Source organism: Tenrec ecaudatus, chromosome 9 (assembly GCF_050624435.1).
Source record: "Tenrec ecaudatus isolate mTenEca1 chromosome 9, mTenEca1.hap1, whole genome shotgun sequence".
Classification (NCBI taxonomy): domain Eukaryota; kingdom Metazoa; phylum Chordata; class Mammalia; order Afrosoricida; family Tenrecidae; genus Tenrec; species Tenrec ecaudatus.
The window spans coordinates 59227393-59253763 of record NC_134538.1 but is presented as its reverse complement, the minus strand read 5'-3'; the positions used below and the strand labels follow the sequence as shown (position 1 = coordinate 59253763).

At 39.6% G+C, this 26371-nt stretch overlaps 1 non-coding gene across 1 annotated transcript; it reads left to right on the top strand.

Annotated features, from left to right (window-relative positions):
• The first annotated feature begins 17529 nt into the window (after positions 1-17529).
• LOC142457578 (small nucleolar RNA SNORA4) lies at positions 17530-17671 on the top strand. The gene has a single exon (XR_012786286.1). It is a non-coding gene; the product is annotated as a small nucleolar RNA SNORA4 (small nucleolar RNA).
• Positions 17672-26371: the final 8700 nt, after the last annotated feature.

The following is a 26371-nucleotide window of genomic DNA, read 5'->3' as shown; positions in this document are numbered from 1 at the left end:
ACCAGAAAATTGAGAGGTAAGGCAAAGGAAACGGGGAGGTGGAGTCCTGAAATTAGAACTGGGGTACCAGGCTCTCTCCTGAACCCCTTTTTGAGTGAGATTTCCACTCAAAAAGCAAACCAAGAATGCTCTAAAGCTCTCTAGATTTGGCGAGCCCATGGGCACTGGCTGCACCCTTGCCGAAAGATGCGAATTCTGCAGGCAGATGCCAGAGAGGGGACAGAATCCCAGATAGGAGGGGAACTCTATGCCGGAGCTCTCAGCGCGGTTGGCTGCCTTGAGCTCAAGGCCTGGGGAGTGGTGGTGGCGGGTAGGCGTAATTTAGAGTGGAAGAAAAAGTAGATTTTTACCTCAGGTAGATCATGGTGTGGGAGAAAATAGGTGGAAAGCTGGGAGTCCAGGGTGCAAATCTAGTTCCAAGTGGCCAAGAAGGAAACAAGCCCCCTGCTAAGCTGGATCTCCCGTTCTAGGGTCAGCCTGACAGCCCCCAAATCGGAGCATATCACAAGCATAATTTTTTTTAAAGGTGAAATATATATTATTGGTTTAAAACTCAAACCCAAGTCTGGTGCTCAGCTTCAAGGAGCACATAGGTGAGAGACCCTTCACTTAAATCAGCATGAGAAGAAGCCTAGTTAGGAATGCCAGAACTCAGCTACAGGCCCTGGCAGCTTTTGGCATAACAAAGACCCACTGTAGCATGGAGTTGTAGCTCAGTGACTGTGGGAGACAATTTCATTTGATTTTATTGTAGCTGGCCAGGGGGATAAAAAAAATAAAATCCCCGGATCAAGTAAGCACTAGCAGACTAGATAGGACAATAAGCTCAGCTTCCATCTCAGTGATTCTACACATATCTGGGGAGGCCCTGCCTGTCCTGGGGCTCTAGACGGGGCTGAGGGAACACCCCAGTGCCCCCTCCCAGTCCCTGCTGCAGGGCTACATACAGTAGAAGGCAGGAACCCCAGCGAACCCCAGCACTGAAGTGGCGCTTGGCCATGGGTGTGATCTTGCTTTTGAAGTAATCTCACACAGCATCTGTGGAACCCTACATCAAGTGGGTACACCACCCCGCTACCTTGAGGAAGAGTTGGAACTCCTCCAGCCTCACGGACAGGTGATCAAGTCTCAGTTATCTCCTTACCTACTCCTCTATTTCTTCTCTCTTTATCCTTCTATCTTTCCCATCGCACCCAGTCTCAACGAGCTCAGGTTTGTGTTGGGTTTTTTTTCTCTCTTTCTTCTTTTTCCCTCTTGTTTTTTCTTTTTCCCCTCTTTCTCTTCACTCCAACTCTCTCCTACCATAGGCCACTACCCTCGCTTCGGGCAAATCAACCCAAATCGCAGGGGGAATTCCAGCCTGCCCTCCGTGGGAGTGCTGCGCACCACACCAGGCAGCTGGGAAAGTCATCTACACCAGGCTGCGCTGCTGAGGAAACCTCCCTCAGACCTCTAAGGCGATCTCGTCAACTAGGGAGATTCTGCCCAGCACCACTGGGTCCCGGACTAAAAGGGCACACCAACCTGCCATTGTGGGGCAGGGTCCAAATACCTCTGGCCCCACATTCAAGCAATCAGAGATCACCAACTCTATTCTTTGTTTCCTCCTTCTCTCTCTCCTCCCTCTTTACCATCGCAGCCAATCTGAGTGAGCACAGTTGGGGTTTCCCCTTCTTTCTTTTTATTCGCTTTTTCATTCTTTCCACTTTCGGTGTTTGTTTTCTTTGCTTCTCTCTCTGCTTGGATGATTCTCTCTGCTCCCTCTCATCCCTATCACATGCCACTGCTGGTTCCCACACCGCTACACTCGGCCTAGGGCAACCCTGTCCCCCAGTGGACAGCCTGACCCCACAGACAGTGCTGCTCACAGGACGAGTCAGTGCTACACTCAGCACAGCACGGGTCAGCTATTCCTTTGACTATTTTTAAAATACTCTCTGCTTCTCCTTCCTTTTCTCTTCTCTTTTTTTCTCTCGTTGCGTTCTTCTTTCACGTTTTCTTCTTTGCTCCTCCTCTAGCTCTTCTCTATTTCCTACACAGCCTCAGCAGATTTAGTTTTCCTTTTTAGTTGTTTTCTTTTCTTTCTTTCTTTTTCTATTTTTAAAACTGTTTTATTACTCTGTGCATTTTAGTTGTGCGTGTCTGAATGGATGTCAGTTTGCTTGCATTATTGCCCCGGTCTGTGTCTTCCTCTTTCTCTATTTTGCCTCTTCTTTCACTATATTTTCCGTCACAAGTCATTAGCGGCCTCCAGGCCACTCCTCTCTGCCTAGGGAAACTCTGAAGGCCCAACTGGAGGAGCTCCCACCCGCATTTACTGGCTTGGCAAGCAGCTGGGGAATTCACGCCAGTCCTCTTCCACACACCAAGCAGCAGGGGCATCTCCCCTACAAAAAGTGGGGGCATCCCAGCCTAAATCCTGAGGCCCTACAAGTGACTGGGGAAATGCCTGACCAGCACTAGTGGGGCTTCACGCCACAGAGGGTACATTCACCCAACCTCCAAGGTGATTGCTATGTCTACAATAATTCCCCTGCCAGCTACAGAGATCTACTACACTGAGGAGGGTATACCCGCACACCCACCTCAGCACTACAGTTGCAGAGGAAAAACACTACAGGCCAGCCGAGGTGCTCCAAGAACCAAGAAGCCTACTTAGAGATTGACCCAGGAAGCGACACCCTTGTGAACACACAACCAACTGACCAGTGTCACATTAGAGGAATATCCAACACACATTCCAAGTAACCTGATTATAGCACATACTATACAGCCACAGTTGTCAAAAGAGTGTGGTGCTGGCATAATGACAAATATTCAAACCAATGGAAAAGAGCTGAAGACCCAGAAATAAAAACATCAGCATACAGGCAGTTGATCTTTGACAAGGGCCCCAAAAATATTAAATGGGAAGCAGATGCCCTCTTCAAGAAATAGTGCTGGAAAATAAATGGATATCTACCTGCAGAAAAATGAAGCAAGATCCTTCCCTCACTCCATGCACAAGAATAAATTCAAAGTGGATTACAGACCTAGAAATAAAACCCCAAACAATTAGGGCAATTAATGAGGAAATTGGGACAAACCTGAGAACCTTGGCACAAGAAATACATAGACTATCAGAAATAGGGAAGGATACAAATACAGAGGAGTCACAAATAGACAAGTGGGATATACTGAAGATAAATCACCTGTGTACATTGAAATAATTCACCAAGAGAATAATAAGAGAGTCCACCAACTAGGAAAACATCTTTAGCAATGACACATCAGACAAAGGTCTTATCACTAAAATCCACAATACTTTGCAAGCTTACAATAAGAGAAAAACTATTTTCCCATTGAGGAGTTGGTCAAAGGACCTGAAGTTCAACAGTCTGAAATCCGAATGGCCAATAAACATATGAGAAAATGTTCCTGATCATTAGCCAAAAAAGAAATGCAAAATCAAAACAACCATGAGATACCACCTACCACCCTTAAAGTTACCCCAATTCAAAAAACCAGAAAGCAAAAAGTGTTGGAGGGGTTGTGGTGAGATAGGAACTCTCATCCACTGCTGGTGGACCTGTAGGTATGTACAGCCACTATGAAAATCGAATTGGCAATTTCTCAAACAGTTGGAAATTGAGTTACCATACGACCCAGTAATCCCTCTACTGGGCTTATACCCAGAAGAGGCAAGATGTAAACCACGGCCAGACACCTGTGCTCCAATGTTCATTGTGGCACAGTTCACAATCACAAGGAGTTGGAAACAACCCAAATTTCCATCAACAGACAAATGGAATAAAAAGCTGTTGTACATACATAAAATGGAGTACTACACATCGCTAAAAAGCAGTGATGAACGCATGAAGCATATCGCCGCATGGGAAGAACTGGAGGAAATCATGCTAAGGGAAGTAAGCCACACACAAAAGGACAAGTAAAAACATGAGTCTGCTGAGGCAAGTTTATATCTATCTATCTATCTATCTATCTATCTATCTATCTATCTATCTATCTATCTATCTACTATCTATCTATCTATCTATCTATCTATCTATCTATATCTGTATATATCTCTCTCTAGCTTTATTTTTATATTTATCTATAAAGAAAGAACAGAAAGGTAAATGCAGAAGGGGCACAGGGAAAAAGCTACTGTATTCAAACACTCCAGGGGTGAGGTCCAGGTAATATGGTAGGGACCAGACCAAATCCAGGGATACATATGGTAGCCAACTAAAAAGGGGGGTGGGGAGAGAGGAAAAGGGAAAGAAAAAAAGATATGTGGTGGGGGAACAGTGCAAGGGGAGGATATTGTTTGTGTATGCACAGGGAAAGAGGGACCAGGTTTAATGCCAGTGCCAGATGAATGCAGTGTACCCGCAAGGAGTGAGGAACCAGTGGAGGGGCCTGAGGGCTCAGCCCCCATATCAGCTATGTGGACAACTGCCACTCACCCCAGACAAATTTACTTTATAGGATGGTACTGAAGCTGCAGCTAGGGGAGAGGAGCATGTCTGATCAGACCAAATGGAAGCAAATGAAAGGGGAGGAGGAGCGAGTGGAGCACATCCTGGCCCATCAGGCCTGTAGGGCAATATTCCTGCTTTGAACAGCCAAGGGACAGAGTTGACAATATGGCAGATCCCACTATGAGACACGCTTGATGGCCCAGGACCTTAAGGTGATCAACACTGGAGACTCAGTGTGGGGATTGGCTCAGACTGACCCTGTGACACCAAGACAAACCACTAGAAGCGTGTGGCAGAGCAACCGTGGGAGCAGAGCGGGGAGTCCCTAAGGGAGTACAAAGGACAGACTCTGGAGCCAGAGCATCGTACCCCATTGGACCTGCCTGAAGGACACGCCTAGAGTTCAAAAATCAGACCTTGATCTCTTTACAGGTCTTTCTTTCTTTTTACAATTTTTTTCTTTTAATTAATTTATTCTTTTATGGGTAATTCGTTTTCTCTTTGGTTGCCATCGCTGTGTTCTAATTCATCGTCTATCTTGCTATGGCTTGATTTGTGGGACATTTGATTATCTCTACAGAGTATCTTGATAAGAGAAACTGGATGAATAGTCTAGAGGAGAAAACAGCAGGACCAGTTGTTTCAGGGGGACACGGGAGAGGGTGAGGCAGGGGTAAGGAGGTGGTGCTGACCAACCCAGGGACAGAGGAGTAACAAGTGATCCTAAATCAGTGGCAGGGATGGTGTGAAAGGACTGGTAGGGAGTTAGCAAGGCTAATGTAACCAAGAAAAATTACTGAAACCCAAATGAAGGCTGAGCATGATAGTGGGACAAGAGGAAAGTAAAAGAAAATAGAGGTAACAACTTGGTGACAAAGGGTATTTATACAGGTCTAAAGAGTGGAATGTACATATGTAAATATATTTATATAAGAGGGTGGGGAAACTGATCTACATGCATACATGTATAGGTTTAGTATTGAGGCAGCTGATGGACATTGGGCCTCCACTCAAGTACTTACTCAATGCAAGAATACGTTGTTCTATTAAATTGACATTCCAGGATGCATACCTTCCCGACATGACTGCTGATGAAAAATGTGTGCATAAACAAATGTGGTGAAGAAAGCTAATGATGCCTGGCTATCAAAAGATATAGAGTGTGGGGTCTTAAGGGCTTGAAAATAAACAAGCAGCCATCCAGCTGAGAAGCATCAAAGCCCACTTGGAAGAATCACACCAGCCTGTCTGATCATGAGGTGTAGAAGGGACCAGTGATCAGACATCAAAGAACTAAAAATCATGTCAGTGGGTGCCAACCTTCCTGATAAGATCACTGAAGACAAACAGGTGCATAAGCAAATGTGGTGAATAAAGCTCATGGTGCCTGGCTATCAACGATATAGAATCTGGGGTCTTAAAAGCTTGAGGGTAAACAAGCAGCCATCTAACTTGGAAGCAACAAAGCCCACATGGAAGAAGCATACCAGCCTGTGTGACCATGAGCTGTCGAAGGGATCAGGTATCAAGCATCAAAGAACAAAAAAATCATATATTTATAAATGTGGGTGAGTGGAGAGTGGAGACTCAAAGCCCATCGGTAGGCAACTGGACACCAGCTCATTGAAGGGTTGGGGGAGGAGATAAACCAGTTAGGGTGCAGGATAGCAACGATGAACATTTAACTTTCCTCTGGTTTTTAGATGCTTCCTCCCCCCACTATCATGATCCCAATTCTACCTTACAAATCTGGCTAGACCAGAGGATGTACATGGTACAGATAGCAACTGGAAACAGGGAATCCAGGACAGAAGACTCATTCGTGACCACTGGTGAGAGTGGCGATGCCTGGAGGGTGGAGGGAATGTGGGGTAGAAAGGGGGAACCAACTATAAGAATCTACGTTTAACCTCCTCCATGGGGGGTGGACAGCAGAGAAAGGGTGGGAGAGTCGTCAGATGATGCAATATATGACAAAATAATAATAATTTGTGAGTTATGATGGGTTCATGAGGGAGGGGAGAGTGGGGACTGAGGGAGGAAAATGAGCAGCTGATATTAAGGGCTCAGGTGGAAGGCAAGTGTTTTGGAAGTGATGATGGCAACAAATGTACATATGTGCTTGACACAATGGATAGATGGATGGATTGTGATGGGAATTGTACGAGCCCCCAATAAAATGATTATAAAATAAAGTTAGATATCATATTTTATTACATAACCAGAAGCTCACTATTTGTTCTAATGACTCACAGGTTCCCATGTTTACATTTGCATGTGGAGACCTTAGAGCAACTGAGGAAGATGTTTTTCTTACATGCAAGTTAAGTTAAACATCTCGTATGGAACATCGTTGTTTCTGGGAACTGTGGTCAGCTGCATTTCCTTCAGTGAAGGAATGCTGTCAATATGCCTCTTGACCTCAGAAGCTCACAGCAGCCAAGCGCAGGAAGAAGCCAGTGTATTTACCTTAAGCTGGGAGCCTTCAGTGGGGGGGATGCTGCTAGTATTCCTCTTGGTCTGGGAGGCTCAGCAGTTGGCAAGTGCAGGGAAAAGCAAGCATTCAAAAAGAATGATGCCCAGTGGTCTTTCTGTGCTACTTAGAAATCTCTTTTGTAGTTAGGCTCCTTCTAATCTACGCATGTGGAAGGTGTTGCTGGTATGGGTTGGGGTTTTTTCCCCTTGATCATAGGTGGTGTCATTTGTGTGTGGGTCTGTACTCTTCAGGCTCTCAGTTGAGTACTATCTAATTTTTAATTTATGCTTATGGTAGGGCCCCAAAGGAATATTCAAAATGCAGAATGAGCTGGCAACAGGGTAAAGAATAGGGACTCAAGAGAGGATCTCAGGCATAAATGCTCCAAAATCTGAAAGAAGATGGGATAAGGTTAGGAATCAGGCACTTTAAATTCAGGAGGTGCCCTGGTGGCTAAAGCTCTTGACTGCTAACCAGAAGATCACTAGTGCAGATCTATCAGCCTCTAATGGAAGAAAGATGTTTGCTTCCCTGAAGATTTACCACCTTGGAAACCCCATAGTGTAGGCAATAAGCAAAATGAAGCACACATGAATCTAGGGTTTCTGAGACTGTAAATCTTTACCAGAGCAGTCTCATCTTTCTTTGGAAGGTAAAAGTAAGGGGCTGGAGTCGAGTTTGTGTCTTTAACCACCAGGCTGTAGTACCTGAGACTCACAGAAGAATTAACCTGAAAAGAATTAAACTATTTTTAAAAGAGATCTCACCAAAACCGCCTGGCCTTTAGGATAAGGGAGCAGATACATTTTGTCTGATTTGGTTTGATTTGATTTTTTTTTCAATGAGTGTTTTAAAGGTCATCTTGGATTTATCTGATATTATTTATATTGTTGGTGATTGCTTTTGAAATTTCCTAAATTCATTAATCCTCAAGTACAACCATCTTGTCCAGATCCATGTGGAAAAGATTCTGCAGTGACTTTCAGGTGGCCATCAGGGACAACCTGTCTCCAGGGTGTGTTCCTGGCTTTGAGCTCCAGGGCCAAATGAAGACAAAAGCCCAGGGGAAAACACATGATATTTTTTATTCATATCTTCACTGGCATGCAATTATTGTCTTATTGGGAATCTGTTAGCATCTAATTAATCAACTTTAAATAAAATTAAAAGAGCAATTTCCTAGATTTTTCAAAATACCTTTTCAAAATCCAGGTGGTACCATAGATGAAGGGTAGAGCTGCTAAGGACAACATCAGTGGTTCAAGCCCATAAATTGCTCACAAACAAAGATGAAATTATCTGCTCTGGAAAAGATTATAATTTGAGAAGCCATAGGGAGAAGCCCCGTCCTGATCTGTCGGTCATCATGATTTGGGATTATCTTGATATCAGTGAGTGGGTGAGTCCTTGCAAAGAATATTTTTTTAAATGTTAAGGGATTATGAACACAATTATGTATTTGTAGATGAAGATTTTCACTCTCAGAATTAGCAAATTAAAATTATTTTAGGCAGTCTGACTTTTTTGTTAGGAATTGATGATCTTTAGAAGATCTATTTCGGGCTGGATTAGAGTTTTCGATCAGCATGAGGAAGCTTCTTCTTTCCCCCACTATGACAAGCTTTCTTTCTTTCCTCCTTTGTGTTCCCTGTCTTGGAGTTAATTAAAGTACATGCAGTAACTGCGAGGCATTACACTAAAAATGGCACAGAATTATTTCAATTTTGTTGCAATAAATAAGCAGATGAGTACTTTGTAAAAATGTAGTTTAAAGAAAAATAGAGATTGTATCTTTTTTATTTATACTGAAATGAACCTTAATCACTTCCTATCCCACTGGGACACACCATGCAGGGAAATACAAAAGACCCAATTCCTGATATTCATGCATGTGTCTTGTTGACAATAGAGAGATCCTTGGGCCAGGTTTGGTTCAAGACATCTGAATTTATGTTCTGAAGTGCTTGGAAGCCATGTGAAGATATGTTCACACTTACCAAGGAGTTTTCTGAGGAATGATTAAAGAACTGAATGCACTATCAAGTCCAGTTCTCAGTGTGTCACGATCACTATATACTTAATCTGTTAATGTAAAAACTCACCACCAAATCTACCAGTTTGCTTATTTTATATAATAATTTGAATTATACCAGAAGAAAATGGAAGCACAAGTGTATGGTTTCTCTAAATTCGCAACTAGTTCAACAGGTTATTTTAAATATGAATTTTTATTATTTCAAGGCTCAGATAAAATTTTGTATTCAAAGATAATCTAACACCAAAAAAAAGCAGTCTTCTGAGGGGAAGAATTCTATCTGTGGTTCACATACACATGCACACAAAAAGGTTTGTACTTGAATAATATGAAAACATGGAGAGAGGGAATTATCTTTTGTAAGGAACTTCCATAGACTTTTATCCTCAAACTAAAAGCCCAATTCATGAGCAATAGTCAGAATTATGCACAAGAGCTTAATGGGAAGGTAATTCTTCTGACTTAAAATAAATGACTACTTTCTCTTTCTCAAGCTCTTTAGCATTATGTTAAAAAATATTTCTTGTCATAATCATCCCCCACTCCCAATACAGAAAATAGACTTTATTATCATTATTTATCACTTTCCTAAAAACACCACAACATAACTGTGGTTTCTTTTCTTTTTTTTTAAACAATTACTTGTAAAAAGATGAGTGGAGAATTTCTAAGCTACAAGTACTAACAAAGATTAGCGACAAAAGCATTTTTTTCTCTTTTCTATCCAAGTTTGTTATACATTGAGACCAAGTTGAAATTATCAAACTTCAACAGTAAAGAGTGTCCCTTGAAAGTAAACTGTTTGTGGATATCAAATCTACCCATCACATTTTTATATAAAATATGTCTTTAATAACTTTTGTATGGGTAAAGGTAAATATCTAATTGTGCTAATGTCTTGACAGAGCAGAACATGATTTTTATAACGAATAATAAATGAACATTGTTTCATCATATGAAAAATGTTAAATGACAATAAGTTTTGCAATTATTAAGATTTTAGTTTTATTGTTTTCCTTTTTGTTTAACATAAATGAAAAAACATAATTATATCAACAATCTAAGTAGCCACAAGACTTCCAATGTTTATGAAAAGAACTTGGTTAAAAATATACCCTTTGGTAGAAAAAATGCCCATAACATAAAAATTACTTTATATACTCACTGTCTATTGAAAAAGCACTAACGCATAGCATGAGAATAATAAATGTGCATAAAATACAGCATATGGATTACAGTGACAGATGACACTTTTTATCAAATTATCCTGATACAATTCAGATGATGAGTCATGAAATTAATATTCCAAGAGTGCTCTCAAATAATGGATGTTTAAATATTGCCTAATCTGTATCCCAAGTACCCAAATTGTGTAATTTCCTACCATAAGGCAGTCATAGTATAGATTATTTTGAAATAAGAGAGAGGAAGAAAGTAAGATTGCTAACCTGAAAATTTTTCAAATTGTTAACCTCATGAAATAGAAGATTTTAGAATGAGACTTAGATATATTATAACATTTTCTTATATCATAAGTCTGAAAATACTGCCAATGAAATTCATCCCAGGGCTCTTTCACCTATACTATTTGAATATATACATATATATAATTGAATACCAACTCTTCCTTTTTCTGGTCCAGCCTGACATATCAAGAAGGCATCATTTCCTTAACTGAAAAGCAAGGTTAATAATCTCTATTTCATAGAATTTCAGTAAAAACTAAGTATAATCATGTAAAGTTATTAATTTCTGTCATTGACTTTCAAATTTGAAAGTTTCTATGTCTGTATAAAAGATGTCCCTCTATCTTAGGGATATAAGTTTCTGATGAAAAAAGATGAATTAATAACTATTGACAAGTTGAACACAGCTCAATCATAATGTGTTATATTGGTGAAAATAGCTTTTGCTATTTGGTAACAATCACAAAGTTGCAGACCACAAAAATTTAATTTTTTTCTTCATATAATGCATTGGCAAAAACCTGACGAGGGAAGCTCTGTTCCACACAGCAACTCAGGAATGCAGGTTGTGGAGGTTCCATTATCTAGAAACTGTGATATGCGGACATTCATGATATAGAGGCGAGGGACTAGACAGATGTTAAGATCTCCTGCCAGTTGCTATAGGGAGACTCAAATCTAAGATATTTATATAGAAAGGATTCATACAGATGATACATTTGGTTCCATTTTGATCTTTGCTTTGAAAAACCGCCCTTGAATCTTTTTTTAGGTGTTTTGCAAAACTAGAAACAAATTTTAGGTATATTGTAAAACTAGAAATGAAAACAAAAACCTGAATTCACTCTACATTAATATATATATATATATATATATATATGCTGATCTATATAATCTGTGTGGTAGATAGATAACTTTATGACAGCTTGAAGATGTATAGATGTGTAGAGGCAGATCTGATTTGTGAATCAGGTCGCAACTTGATGCTGTCTGCATGGGGATGTGACCTTTTATAAGGAGGACTCTGAGAACCTACCTATCTCTCTGTCACTCTGCCTCCTGCTGCCTGGGACTCTGGTGGCCACCTTGAGAGCTGCCGGCACCCTGCTATGCTTCCCTGGATCTTGGATCCACACAACTCTGCAAGCAGCAGACTGCGATCTTCCTACATCTCACATGAATGCCTCTGACTGCGGGAATCCGAAGAGAGACTGGCTTACGGACTAGTATCAAACTAATGGACTTGAGCTGGACTGGGCTGGGATGCTTTCTTAGTACATAATTGCGTCTTGATTCAAACCTCTTTCTTTTGCATATATGAGTAGCACTAGATTTGTTTCTCTAGTCAACATGAAAAAAATAATAAATATTAATTAATAGCAATGAAGTTTGTGACTTGCAGTTGCTTATATCCTCCTAATTTATAGGTAAGTCTAAATAAAGTATAGAGTGGTGGCTAACAGATTACTTATGACATGGACATGGGGTAAATTAATTTTAGGCAATGAGTAAATTACCTCCATTGCCTTTCTTTCCATATATGTGTAGTGGAGGTATGGTTTGGAATGGACTTATTGACAAGATAAAATATCTAAGTAAAAGGAAAACATTTGGCATGTGGATGGCATGTATTTTTTTGGTATTGCTTTTCAAGTACTTCTCCATGTGACTTGGTGTTTGGCACAACACACAAAAAATTGAAACAGATACAGATAATAATACTCGACCCTGAGATGAAAAAGAATTAGGATATAAACTAGAAAAAGAAACTGAATGGAAATAAGAAACATGAAGAAAAATGGAACATTGAATTTTCAACTCATCTGGATAACTATTTGACATTTTGGCAAGTAATATTACAATCAGGACAGCAACCTCATAATCAGTTTCATGTGCCTGGAACCACATGAAAACAAAACAGCACATAAACATGGAAAACCAAAAGATTAATACTAAGCATCTATAAGCAGATAAAACATTAAAAGGGTAACTAGTAGACATGAATCAATGGCATTCAGAACGAGTGAGATTGAAGTTAACTCTCATACTAACTTATTATAGTAAATTAAAAAAATAAAAAACAAGAACAAGCTGTAGGAGAAGAAAAAATAGAAGCAGAAAAACAAGAATATGAAGGTTAGGATGGAAGCCTACATGTTTAGAAAAAATTGTCTTGGAAGAAATACACTCAGAATGATTCTTAGAAATGAGGTGGCAGTATGTTGGTTCACCTACCTCAGACATGTGATCAGGAGGGGTTCGTCAATCAACAAAGGCATCATACTGGATACAGTAGAGGATTACCAAAAAAGAGGATGGTCTTTGATGAGGTGGATTCACTCAGTGCCTGCCCACACGGGCTCACACCTAGGAGTTATTGTCATCATGTCACAAGATCATGGGGTGGGGGGGTGGCAAGGCAGACAACTATTTTGGAGTCATGAGTTAGAGTCAACTTGAAGGTACCTAACAAAAAACACATTTGTGAAGAACTAGAGTGTGTAGTTCCACTGTGTGCCCAAAATGGTGGAAATCAGATTTTGGTTTCTGCTATAAAGACAGAACTAGGAGAAGGACAGTAACAGAGAGAGAAAGAACAGAAGTTACCTTTGGAGGAAAATAGGTGTAGATGGAGACTGGGATATCTATGACCACTCTGTAAGTCCCAGGACGCAGAGAAAGCTCTGACTGGAAACCTATGCAAGCCGGCAACCGGCTTCATAATACTCACTCACTCATTCACTTGCTGAGTAAAGTTGATGCTGACTGGCAGTGACCCTGTAGAACAGGGCAGAACTGTTTCTATGACTTTCTGAGATGGACACTGTTACAGGAGTAGAGAGGCATGGTTTTCTCCCACGGAGCAGGTGGTCTCGAACTGCAGACCTTGAGTTTGCAACATGGGTAAGCAGAGTCAGAAACACCTTTGATTCATTGCATGATTAATTGTGGCCACTGTGTGTTCAGAGACCTTTTACTATTGCCAAGTTTTTGGAAACATTAACCTTCAGTTACACAACCTCCTTTGGGATCTCAACCCACCTCTCAACCCACTGTTTAAGAAGCTTTGGTCTAGGCTACTGTTAGCAACAGACCGGCTGCCCTCGTCATTAAAGGGCAGACGATCTGACCAACTGCAATACACACAGCCTATCTAAATCTGTTGGAATCATTTTCCCAACTATGTGAAATATATCAGAATTCATTCTCTTTTCTCCTCTACTTGGTGATAGACCTTCTGTGTAAGAGAATTTACTTTGGAGTAAATTGACCAATGTATTTGAGATTCTGGATTACAAAAATAAATTACCAATCATGTGGTTCAATTCAAGTTTTAATTCTACATTTTTTTAATTCTACATTTTTAACCCGTATACTTTACATTAGTTCTTTAAGCTCATATCAATAGATCAAAAGAATGAAATAACTTATTTCTTCTTTATTTTTACACGCAATATTTTTCCTCACTGTCCTATTATTTTAAAGGTTATTGCTTCTTTTTAATATTGATATTTTGTAATAAATTTGAGAGTCTCCTGGAATAGTAAGGGAAAATAATCAACCTGTTCAGAACCATTTTGAGTAAAATCACATTGTTACAGATGAGTGTGCCTATTTCTTTCTGAATTTGGTGAATAATTTCTGCTGAAGCCGTAGACAACTGCAACAATAAAACAAAATGTGGTGAAATTCCTATGAGTATATGTTTGGAAGTATAATGACCTAATGCAAATAGGTATAAGCCTATTGCACTTGCATATTTATTTAGTTATTAGTCACACTGTTATTTATAATGTATTACATTAGATTCAATATTTTTCTTATTTGATGCCATTATTCTCAGTCCATTTTTGTGGTAGGAATTTTCACTCTTAGTTCAGACAGTATAGCTGATCCTTATCAGATGACATTAAAAACAAATACAAGTAAGCCGGCCGGGCAGTTTGTATTCACAGTGAGCAAGCTCTGTCCTGCAAAGATTTTATCATTGAAGCACTTGAAGACCATAGGCTAAAGATACAATACATTCAGTCAACAGCAGTCAGAAAGTTATTGGTTCTATATTGTATAATGTGGTGAGATGAATTCATTTTTAACAGAGAGCGAAAGGGAATTGAACTTTTAAAGGTTTCTTTCAAAGCCAGAAATGCATTGAATAAAAAATTATGAAGATGCAACTTCCCTATCACTTAATTTAAAGTGATTCTTCCCTCTATTCATATAACTTTCTTTGAATGCTGTTCATTATGAACATAGATTGGCCTCATTGTCTAATTTATTGACGTATGGATCATTGTGCATTTTAAAATCAATATGCTCTAAAGTCTAAATTCTTCACTCACTGATGCGTGCAAGTTCTTTAATACAAAAATAACTTTAGTAGTCTTCTTGTCATTGTGATTTCAAATGATATACTAAAACCTATCATTTCAAACCATCTGCAGTACAGGGTAAATATCACTTTCACAACATGATCCGCAGCCATTAGATAGATGTCCTTTGTCTAAAACTACTTTCCTACAAAATGCATAAAATAACTCTTCCAATTAATTCAATCTACTTCCAAATGTAGTGACTATTGGAAGAGAAGAAAAGTTTACTGTCTGCTATCATGGTAGCATTTCATATAGCAATTGTTAAATAAAAAGTTTCATATACAGGAATGAGGCAGTGTACATGTGATCTGTTATACAGATAGGTATAAAAAAGACTAATTTACATGTGGAGGTTTTTGATTAACACTTTCATGCAGAATCATATACTGTTGGTGTTTTCCAGAAATCTTCAACGGGAAATTTTCACCTTGGTAAACAGGTGGGTAGGTAGGTAGGTAGGTGTGATAGATAACAGATCAATAGATCCATACATACATTACATAGACAGATTGATGTGGTTATCAGAGAGAAAGGGAGAATATCTATTTTTCAGTTATTTCCAGCTCATGATGATGGAATATACAACAAAATAAAACATTTGCTGATTCTATATACATATTCCCAATGACCAGCTGTTATGGATTGAATTGTTTCCCTTCAAACAAATCTATGTGACAATTTTGTTGGACCGTGATTTTGTTTTGTAGTTTAACAGTTAGTTATGTAGGGATAACATGGTAGTTATATAATTATGTAATTATCCATCAGCTTGTGATCAGCCTTGATTCAGGTTAGGGTGAGAGGTACCAACCTTAATGAGCTCACAAGCCTGATCCATTGTAAGGGTTCTTTCCTAAGTGTGGCTTGCATTACCATTTATCTTGCAAGAGGTAATAGGTAAGTGAAACTAGCAGAGAAGAGACCTTATGACCACTGAGAAAGGAGAGTCTGGTGCACAGTATTGCCTTTAGAGCCAGAATCCTTGCACTGGAAAGGTTCTAGACTGAGGTAGAGAATAAGACCCACAGAGATCATCAAGGCACGCTGGGTACCCAGATCCTGAAATGTAGCCAGAACTTCATTTTCCAAATAAGATTTGATTAAAATAATTTCATGTGTTGTTATCGAGTGTTTATACTTTGTCATCCCAGCTAGGACTAAATCAAAATAAGAGTAAACATGACATCATATTGACTTCAAGTTTGAAAAGACAATTTCTGTCTAAAAATAGAGGGTCATGATCCAAAGGACCTGGAACAATTACAAAAACTGTTTATTTGTGGTCTGAGGTTGGAAACTAATGGCTAGTTTAAGAGACATTTTGGGAAATGGACATAATTTCAGATTGCAGGGTGATGAGAGACCCCAATCCAAGCATTGCAGGGCTGTGGGTTTGTGCCTTACTCCTTGTTGAAGAGGTGCAGGCAGCCAGCCCCAAAAGGTGGATGGGCATGCATCAGCACCACAGAGGGCTGTTTCCAGTGAAGACCCCATAGAACCTGGCACCTGTTTAACAGTGAGTACATTTTTAACAGTGGTGGTCTTAAAGAAGACTCAGAAGAATGTAATTTGAGGGCCTGTTTTGAAAAGTACGACAAGATTGAAACCATGGAAGTCATGAGGGACAAGCAGAGTGGGGAAGAGAGAGGCTTTGCTTTTGTGACTTTCGTTAATCAGGATAAACCTGGTTTTCAGACACACCACACCGTTAGTAGGCATAACTGTGAAGTGTAAAGGCCCTTTCAAATGCATTCTGCTGGGTCATAGAAGGGGGGTGGAACTGACAACTTTATGGGCTCTTGAGGAACATTGGATCAGCTGCAAACGTAGGTGGAACAGGAGGCTGTGGTGATGGACGTGATGGCGCAGAGGAAGTGATGAAGGGAGTGATGGTGGAGATAATGGATTCGGAGGTGATGGTGGCAACATAGTAGTGGTCCTTGCAATCATAGTAGAGGGGGTGGTAGTGGGGGAGGCCAGGAGATGGAAACTTAGGTGGTAGATATGGTGGCAGTGAAGGCTATGATGGTTAGAGTGAAGGAGGGAATTTTGGTTTTGGTAACTATGGTTTTGCTAGGAACTATAATGATTTGGGAAATTATCATGAGCTTTAACAAGCATATTATGGACCCATGAAAGGAATTAATTTTGGTGGATGTGGCTTGAACAGTTCTTAAGTTAGTGAAAGTGTCAGGTTCTAAAAATTCAGCAGAAAAGGACTGAAGTAGTTAATTTATTGTGCCAACCTGGCCGATAAACATATGGCATTAATTGAAGGGCAGAAAGATAAATGGCTCAGTGAGCCTTGCCTTTCTTGTCTCTTGCTCTTTGATCATCAGACCAGTGTGTAGCTGCCTTGCTTGTTCTTTGCCTCAATTTTCAAGCTACACTACCTGTGGGACACCTAACCCGTGGACTGTGTCACTGTAATTTGAGGTTCCTTCAAGACCTGCTTCACCACACCATTGAAATTTACATCTCTTGAGCTGGGGACTATCGGTCCCTGTCATCTGGCTGACGGTTGGTGACCTGCCTTGCTGTTTGCTGCCTGTGCCGGGATAGCCTGATTGGCTCTACAGAGGACTTGAAGGACTGCCAGTGTCTCATGGAAGTGGCATGCACTGGGCCATTTGTACTGCTTTATAATTTAATTAACTGTTTGTTTCTTATTCTATCTCCTTATCGGTATAAATATATATAAAACTATTAGCATCTACCAAAAGTTGATTTTTGAAGGCAAGGGGTTTTTAATAACCTTTACCAGTTGGGGCTGTTTGGGAGAATAAAGAGAAGACCCCACTCCACAGTGGGCTATGCCACTTAGTATAGTTTGCTACTATTTTGTGGCCTACATTAAAAAAAATTATTAGCATTCTGGTTCTGTTTCTCTAGAGAACCCTGTCTGACACAAGGGCCATAGCTCTTAGCAGAAGAGAGAGTGAGAGTTGTCAGAGAAGTTGCAGGTTACTTCGAGAGAGTCATCCCAAATGCACTAGAGGAATTGTAAATGTCTGCCACAGAGGAGAAATGTTAGAAATGTTAGTGCAGTTTAAACAGGAAACCCTTCTGTTTCAGGACTGTCATATGCACAGTTTGCAAAAGTGAACTATTGATTAATGCAATTTAGTGTCAATTAGATGTTCATTCCTAAGGTTTCATCTCTTGTAGCTTTTCATTTGTATTTCTTCAGGTACATTGACCTATAAATTATGCTCCCAGGAATAAGAAAATAAGGAACTTTTAACTTTGAAAAAAAAAAGTACACTTGACTTTGATTTACATTGGGATGAAGTAACTTACATGGCGTGGATGTGACCCAACTACCCTGGATTACACATTGAATTGAGTCCTACTGTAAGGAGCCCTAGTGATGCTGTTGGGTGGGCATTGAATGGATAACTGTGAGGTCAGTAAGTCAAAACCACTAGGCATTCCATGGAAGAAAGGTGAGGCTATCTCCTCCTAGGAAAAGGTGCAGCCACAGAAACCCTATGTAGGGTCACTCTGAGTTGTGATTAACACATGATTAAGCAATTGGCGATTACCTGGAAGGTGAAAGATTGGAAACTACCCAATGGTTCCATTGGGAGAATTAACTGGCAATCTACTTTCATAAAAATTACAGCCAAGAAAACCAAATGGGGAGCTCTATATGTCATCTAGGGACGCTGTGGCTGAAATGGACTTGATGCCTAAAAATAATATAGCATTGGTTGAGTAATATTCTTAAATTCATAACTACTGATCTCATCATTTAGAAGTTCTGGAAGAAAAAAAGATGAATGGGGTGAAGACCTGTACCAAGAGAGGGGATGAATAATCCATCCTAGAGATGACAGAAAACTGAAGTATCAACTGCAAACAATCTTAGATCTAGTTTCAAGATAGTATAGGAAAGAAAAGAGAAGCATTCAGTAAACAGCAAGTTTACCAGGAAGAATGTGCTTCTATATTTTCTTACAGACTATTTTTTTTGCAATGGGAATACTCGTTTTGTTTTAACATTCTTTAGGATTCTATAGAAAGTTTACATGCTCCATGAAATGTATCGTACTAATGGCCATGCAGTGGTTATGCACTGGCTGCCATCTGCAGGATCAGCAGTTCAAAAGCACTGGCTGCCCCACAGGAGAAAGATGGGGCTTTTATAAAATATAAGAGCTTGTGAAACTCTTGTAAAGATGTACAGTCTTGGAAACTCACAGGAGCCAGGCTACCCTGCCCTACAGGGTCATGAAGAGTTGGCATTGACTCGATGGAAGTGAATTTGATTTTGATTTTAGGCTGGTCTATATCATAATAAAATATTACATTACATATAATACACTATATAATATGAATAGTTTATATTTATATTATAGATGATAAATTTATAATTATATCTCCATAATATATTATTACTATATGTTATTTTATTAATTATTATTTTAAAATGTATATATTTGAAGATTTTTTCACATATAAATTCACAGATGTATTAAAATATTGTCTGTGATGATATTGGGCATTATATTCAACAATGCTAGAAACTGTTTGTTTATTGAGGGTACGGTTTCAATATAACTTCTTCTGTATGTGTAATACATAATCATTTGAGTAGTAAATCCTGATGAAGTCCTTGTAACATCTCTCCCATAGCTTGATTACATTTTAAACATAGCATTTTAAGCAATAGAAAACCAACTCCATTGCTATGTTTTTAATTATCTCACATAGCAAAGAGTCTGTAGAGAGACTGTAAATAGTAATGGGAGCAGATAACCTCCTCTTTCTCTTACCGAGTGACCAATGGGTTTGAACTGCCCAATTTACAGTTGATAGCCTTACTCTTAATCTATGATGCCACCTGGGTGCGTGGAAAGAGATACATAAATTTAATGTTCTAATGCAAATAAGTTCATATGTGTATGTGTGTGTGTGTGTGTGTGTGTTTAGCATCATATGTTACTGTTGGGTCAGAAAAAGCACACAATACGTAATTGCCTAATTGTTTTAACACAGTTTAAGACAGATCTTATTTTAGGTGTAATGTAGTCTGTTCTGACCCATAGTGACCCTCTGCACAACAGAATAAAACGCCGCACCGTCCTGCACCATCCTCACAATTGTTCCTAAGACCAAGTCCGTTGTAATAGCCACTGTGTCAATCTATATCTGTTTCGCTTTTTCAGTCTTACTCAAGTTTACCAAGCATGAGGTTCTTCTCATGGACTGGTCTCTCCTGACAGGATATCCAAAGTATGTAAGATGAAGTTTTGCCAACCTTGCCTCTAAGGAGCACTCGGGCCTTCCTTCTTTCAAGACAGCCTGGTCTGTCTCTTTAGTAGTTCACAGTATTTTCAATATTCTTCTCCAGCACCACACTTCAAATGCATCGATTCTTCTTCAGTCTTCCTTATTCAATAGCCAGCATTCACATGCATATGAGGCAATGGAAAATCCCATGGCTTGGGTCAAGTTCACATTAGATCTTAAAGCAACATCCTTGCTCGTCAGTACTCTGAAGAGTTCTTGACAGCAGATTTGCCCAATTAAAAATGTCTTTTGATCTCTTGACTGCTGCTTCCATGAAATTTGATGTGGTTCCAAGCAAGACAATGTCCTTGAAAACTCAATCTTTCCTCCGTTTATTATTGCTTCTGTTGTGAGGATTCTGGTCTACTTTACACTGAGTCAAAATCCCCATTGAAGGCTGCAATCCTTGATCTTCATCATCAAATGCTTCAAATTCTCATTTTCAGCAAGCAAGGCTGTGTCATCTGTATATCTCAGATATTAAACAAGCCTTTCTCCAATCCTGGTGCCACAGTCTTCTTCATATAAACCAGGGTCTCTGATGATTTGCTCTGACTAAGTAAGTATGGTGAGAGAATACAACGCTGATGCACACATTTCCTGGTTTTAAATCATTCTGTATTCCCTTGTTCTGTTCACACGACTGCTTCTTGATCCATGTACAAAGTCCACATGAGTATAATGAAATGTTCTGGAATTCCCATTCTTCTTGAGTTTTTCCATGGTTTACTGTGGTCCATATAACCAAAGGAGTTGGCATTGTCAATTAAACAAAAGTATACATCTTTCTGGTAGTTCCAGGATAATGTGTATCACTTGAAGATGGTTCATAAAATTATAAGGAAGCCTTTATTTTAAATAGACATGAATCAAGCCTTAAGATTTAAACTCAATAGTAATTGACTTTTGAGAAGAGCTGTGTAAGATAAAGTTGATTGATAGTTTGATGGGAAAAACTCCACCTTTATCTCTGGGGACACCTGGATGTCTTATAAAGGCAGTATGATTTATGATTGCCCTTGAAAGTCCAGAACTTCCCTGGCAGTACTAAGGGGTCACTGACTTATAGGTGGTTTGCATCCAAACTAACCAGTTACCCAGCCTGGTTGGACTCTATGGATAGGGGATGTAATTCACTGGAAATGTTTGCCTTGAACTTTACCGAAGTTCACTTTCTTCGCCAAAACCTCAGTGGCTCAAAGACGGAGCACAGGGTGTATAATTAAGACCCTGGAGTTGTCTGTCCTTGAGAATTGCCATACTTATGTTTATCCTGTCTTGTGAAATCCTGTGTGATTGTCCTTGCAGAACTTGGTAAGTCCTTTCAGCTATCTGAGCTGGTGATGTTTGCAGGTGGCAGGGCTTCTGACAGCTTTCGTTCAGTGAGTGGGAAGCAAAGGGAGCACAGCTGGAGAAGTTGGGAAAACACAGTCAGTAAAGTGAGGTACAGTTGAGTTTGATGAGTCATGAGAATGCTCATGAATATTTATACAGTCATGACATTCAAATCCTTCCCAAAAGAATGGATACAAATGAGGACAGCAACTCTCTTTGTGGAATAGGATGTTCATAAAATAACATAGTATCTTTTAGCTATGGCTGAGGCCAGAGAAATGAACACTAGTTAACAATTATTTCTGTTTTCCACAGTGATGTGCTAGACCACCTAGGCCAGATTTGAAAAGAGGTCAACAAGCTATGATCATTAGTTCAACAGGTTCTTTCTGCATTATTGGAAGGTAGTAAAGGATTTCTTGGTGAAGGAGAGGTGTGGTTCCAGCTTTCCCTGCATAAGGGAAGTGAGGCCACTTGTTTTACCTCCCCTGAAGCACAGTGCCATGGGCCCCAAGAATACTGAAGAGCCTGCTCAGTGTGCTCTGTGATTTGTCAGACACAGGGATTTCAAAGAAAAGTATGTAGAGAAGTATTGAATTATTGAAGTAGTCTATGGGAACTGAATTGGACTTGGATATTGGAAGTTATTATTTTCCTACCAACAATATTTTCTGGTTCAGAGATAGGACTACGCTTGCCAGAAAAAAATATAGGGCATTCAGTTAGATAGATGTTCCCCATGGATTATTTGGATCTTACCAGTTAAAACACTTGCTCTCTATTAAAATTCATTTTGTGGCCAAGTCAGTCATGTCAGAATAAAACTACATTCTGGGGAATTCAATGTCTAATTTTTCAAAAGTAGATTGTCAGACTTTTCTTTGCAGGCAAACTCTGGGTAGGCTGCAACTTGATTGCTGTCAAAAATCAACAATTCAGAATGCCCAAGAGGTTGCGATTTAGGTTAATCCACTCTTCACCCGTCAGCTTGCTTTACTGCAATGACATTTGTGTTTTGTAATACCACAGGTAGTTCAGGTGAGCAGGTTTCAGTGAAGCTTTTCAACTAAGACCAGGGTTAGAGGAAGGAAGGGGCTGTCCACGTATGAGGGTTAAATTACTGGGAATCTTACAAAGAGCAGTAGAACATTTTCCATTCAGTGCTCGAGGAACAGGGTAGTAAAACTGAGCCACTCAGATTTCAGTCAAATATGACATTAGAAGAACTAAAAAGATTAAATACAATATCGAAGTAAAAAGAAAACCTACAAAGAACTCCCAAGAAATTACCAGGGTTGGCTAGCATAACACATCAATCTGTCTTGGAAAAGTACAGCTAGAATTTACCCCTAGAAGCATGGGTGGTTAGACTTCATCCCATGTAATTGTGAAATGTTCTCAGAAGAGACAAATCCCTGGAAAAGAATATCATGCTTGATAAAGTAGTGAGATAGTTAGTTTATCCTGACAACCTGGCTGATAACTGGGATTATTTGAAAGGCAGAGAAATAAATGGCTCGGTGAAACTTGCCTCTCTCTCTCTTGCTCTTGATCAGCAGACCAGTGTGCAGCTGCCTTCCTTGTTCTCTGCCTCAATTTGCAAGCTACACTACCTGTGGGACACCTGACCTGTGGACTGTGTCGCTGTAATTTGAGGTTCCTTCAAGACCTGCTTCGCCACACCACTGGAATTTACATCTCTTGAGCTGGGGCCTGTCGGACCCTGTCATCTGGCTGACGGTTGGTGACCTGCCTTGCTGTTTGCTGCCTGTGCCCAGATAGCCTGAATTGCTCTACAGAGGACTACCCAGCGGCCTTCACGACTTGAAGGACTGCCAGTGTCTCACACTGTGTGACGGGAGTGAGTGGCACTGAGCCATTTGTACTGCTTTAGAATTTAATTAACTGTTTATTTCGTATGTTATGTAACTATCGATCTGTATAAATACAAATGAAAGTATTAGCATTATGGTTCTGTTTCTCTAGAGAACCCTGTCTGACACACGCAGCGTCAACAAAGAGAGAAAGACCCTGAGGAGATGGATTGTCCCACTGGTTGCTATGATGGACTCAAACGCAACACGGATTGTGAGCAAGATGCAGCGCTTCCTTCTGCTTGTCTTTTCATGTGTGTGAAGCACTTTTTATTGTTATTTAGGTGAAGGTTTAAAGATAAAATCGTGACTTTTAAATTCAACAATTCATGTACAGGTTGTTTCAAATAATCCATTTTAATTCCTCCAATATATCTTCAGTTATCCTACTTATTCCCAGTGTTTCCTGTTTCCATTCCTCCTTATTTTGGGGTCAGCGTTTCCCTTTTGATTTCAATAGTTGATTATTCTAACTCAGGGCTATGTTCAGTCATGAAGAGTGACGAAGGGATCCCCCAATGTCTATATGACAAGTAAAGCTGCTGTTTCGTGACTGAATTCTGATCCACATTCCTTACCACTCTGTGGTAAAAATAATGTGATCTTTTTCAAAGTAGTTGGTAATGGTGGTGGTGCACCATCTCACTCTTCTCATGGGATTATTGAGACTGATGTTCACATGGCCATTAGTCCATGGCACTTATGTGACCCTGTGTCCTCCCACTGCCATCACTATTCATTGCTCCACATGGAGGGGTGCTCACACGTTTACAAGACCCCAATTGATATTCATCAAAGTAGGATGTGGATCGTGTGTGTGTGTGTGTGTGTGTGTGTGAACTATGTTCCTCAGTTGAGCTCAGTGTCCCCCAAAACACTGATACTGAGCTGCCAGATGCAGTGACTCATTTCGGAATGGTGTTTGTTTATATCTAAGACGTTTTCATAAGGTTGCCTGCTATATGAGTCACCATATTTATATATGGATATATTTGAAGCAAAAGTAAATACATATATGTAAATATCCTCTCATACCTGTAGGTACACATCAGTATACCTCCATGTCCCCTCCCATACCTGCTTACCCTGCATGTCTGCCCAAGCATCTGCTCATAGATCACAACTGATGTAGGATTTTGTGTGTAGCAGTATTGCCTCCACTGCCTTCAACACTTGCAAACTTCCAGAGTCTTCCCCTGGGAAGTTGGTATTTTGGCTCTTCTGACTTGTTTTCACTTTCTTCAGCTTCCACTGCACTCACATATGTGAAATTGATATTCTGTCCTACAGTCGGCCCCTGGCCTCACTTTAGATGCTGATATTGATCTTTTCCACAGTCTCTTCCAATATATGTAGTCAATTTGATTTCTGTGGATTGCATCCAGATAAATCGACATGAATAGTCACCTTTTGTGTTGTTGATGAAGTTTTGTAAAGTTCGACCATGTGTTCTCCAGCTTCTATCATCAGGACTTTATTTTTTAATTACTGTTCCTTCCTCTATTTCCATTTTTTTTGCATTCCCAGAGCCAATAATTTTCAATCATGATTATATATTTATTTTTCAATTTCAGACTGAAGAGGTTGGTACAATTCTTCAATTTCCATATCACTAGCTTTAGTGATTGGTGCATAAGTTTGAATAATCATTGCATTGAATTGATTTCCTTGAATGGGGATATGTATTATCCTATCACAGACAGCATTGTACTTCCAAATAGAACGTGAAATGTCCTATTTGACCATTAATATGACATCCTCCCTCATGAAGCATAGTACATCCTATTATTTTCTGATTCAGAACGGCCAATAGCAGTTCACATCAGCTCACTAATGTCTAGGATATAGTTCTCTATACATTCCATTACATTTTTTATGACTTCCAATTTCCTTGATTGATATTTCATATATTCCATGTTTCAATTATTAATATTTTCATTTATTCCTTATGATTTTGAACAATGTTCCCTCACCATTTAAGGTCCTGAAGTCTTTACTTCCACAAACTTTATTCCATCTATGTCCTGGTAGATGCTACTAAGGCAGCTGTCCCTCAGTCACATTTTGAGTGCCTTCCAACCTGAGCGATTCATCTCTGGTACTATCTCTGAGAATCTTCTCTTGCTACGCATGAGGTTTCCAGTGTCTGAAGATGGTCTGCTGCGATCTATAGCACTTTCAGTGGCTAATTCATCAAAAGCAGTCAGCCTAGTTCTTCTTGCAGTATGTTCTTATTCTGGAAGTTTTGCTGAAGCCCGTTCGCTTTGGGTGTCCCTGCTGGCATTTGAAATACCAACAACATCATTTCCAGCATCACAGCAATACACAACTCACCACAAAACAACAAACTGACAGACACGTCATGGAACATTTACTTAATGCTCTGTTATTGTTTTCAGATTTCAAACAAGAATGCAATGAAATCTATTGCTATCCTTTTCATTCCAACCCATAGTGTCCTCATGGGACAGAATATGGGTCCCCATGGGGATGTGAGGGCTATAATACTCATAGGACTCTATGCTAGATATCTTTTCTGGCAGAGCAGTTGGTGGGTCCAAACTGCCAACCTTTCACTTAGCAGTCACTAACTTAACTGCTGTGACACCCGGACTCCTAGGACAACAAAAGCTCAGATAATATGAAATATCTTATTTGAAATGCATGTTTAAGGAACAATTAATAAAACATTACCTGTCTGCATGTATAAATGTTTGAAAATATAAATTGTGAAATAAAACATACCATGTCCAAATGAAACTCAAGAAACAAACCCAAGATGCATTAATATTTTTTAAACAAAATGAGTGAGTATAGGATGGTTGAAGCAAAGTAGGTGGATATTATTAGATCTTATAAACTGATCTGATGATTGAAAGATGAAATACGAAAGGACTACAATTATTTATTGAATAATAGAGAAGCTAGTGAAATAATTTATTTAAAATGTTCAGTTACTCTTAATGATGAAAGTAGAAAAGGTCAAAACTAGCAAAATTATTGATTTTGTTTGACTTTCTCAGATAAGACAGTTATTTGTGGAGCGGTAGA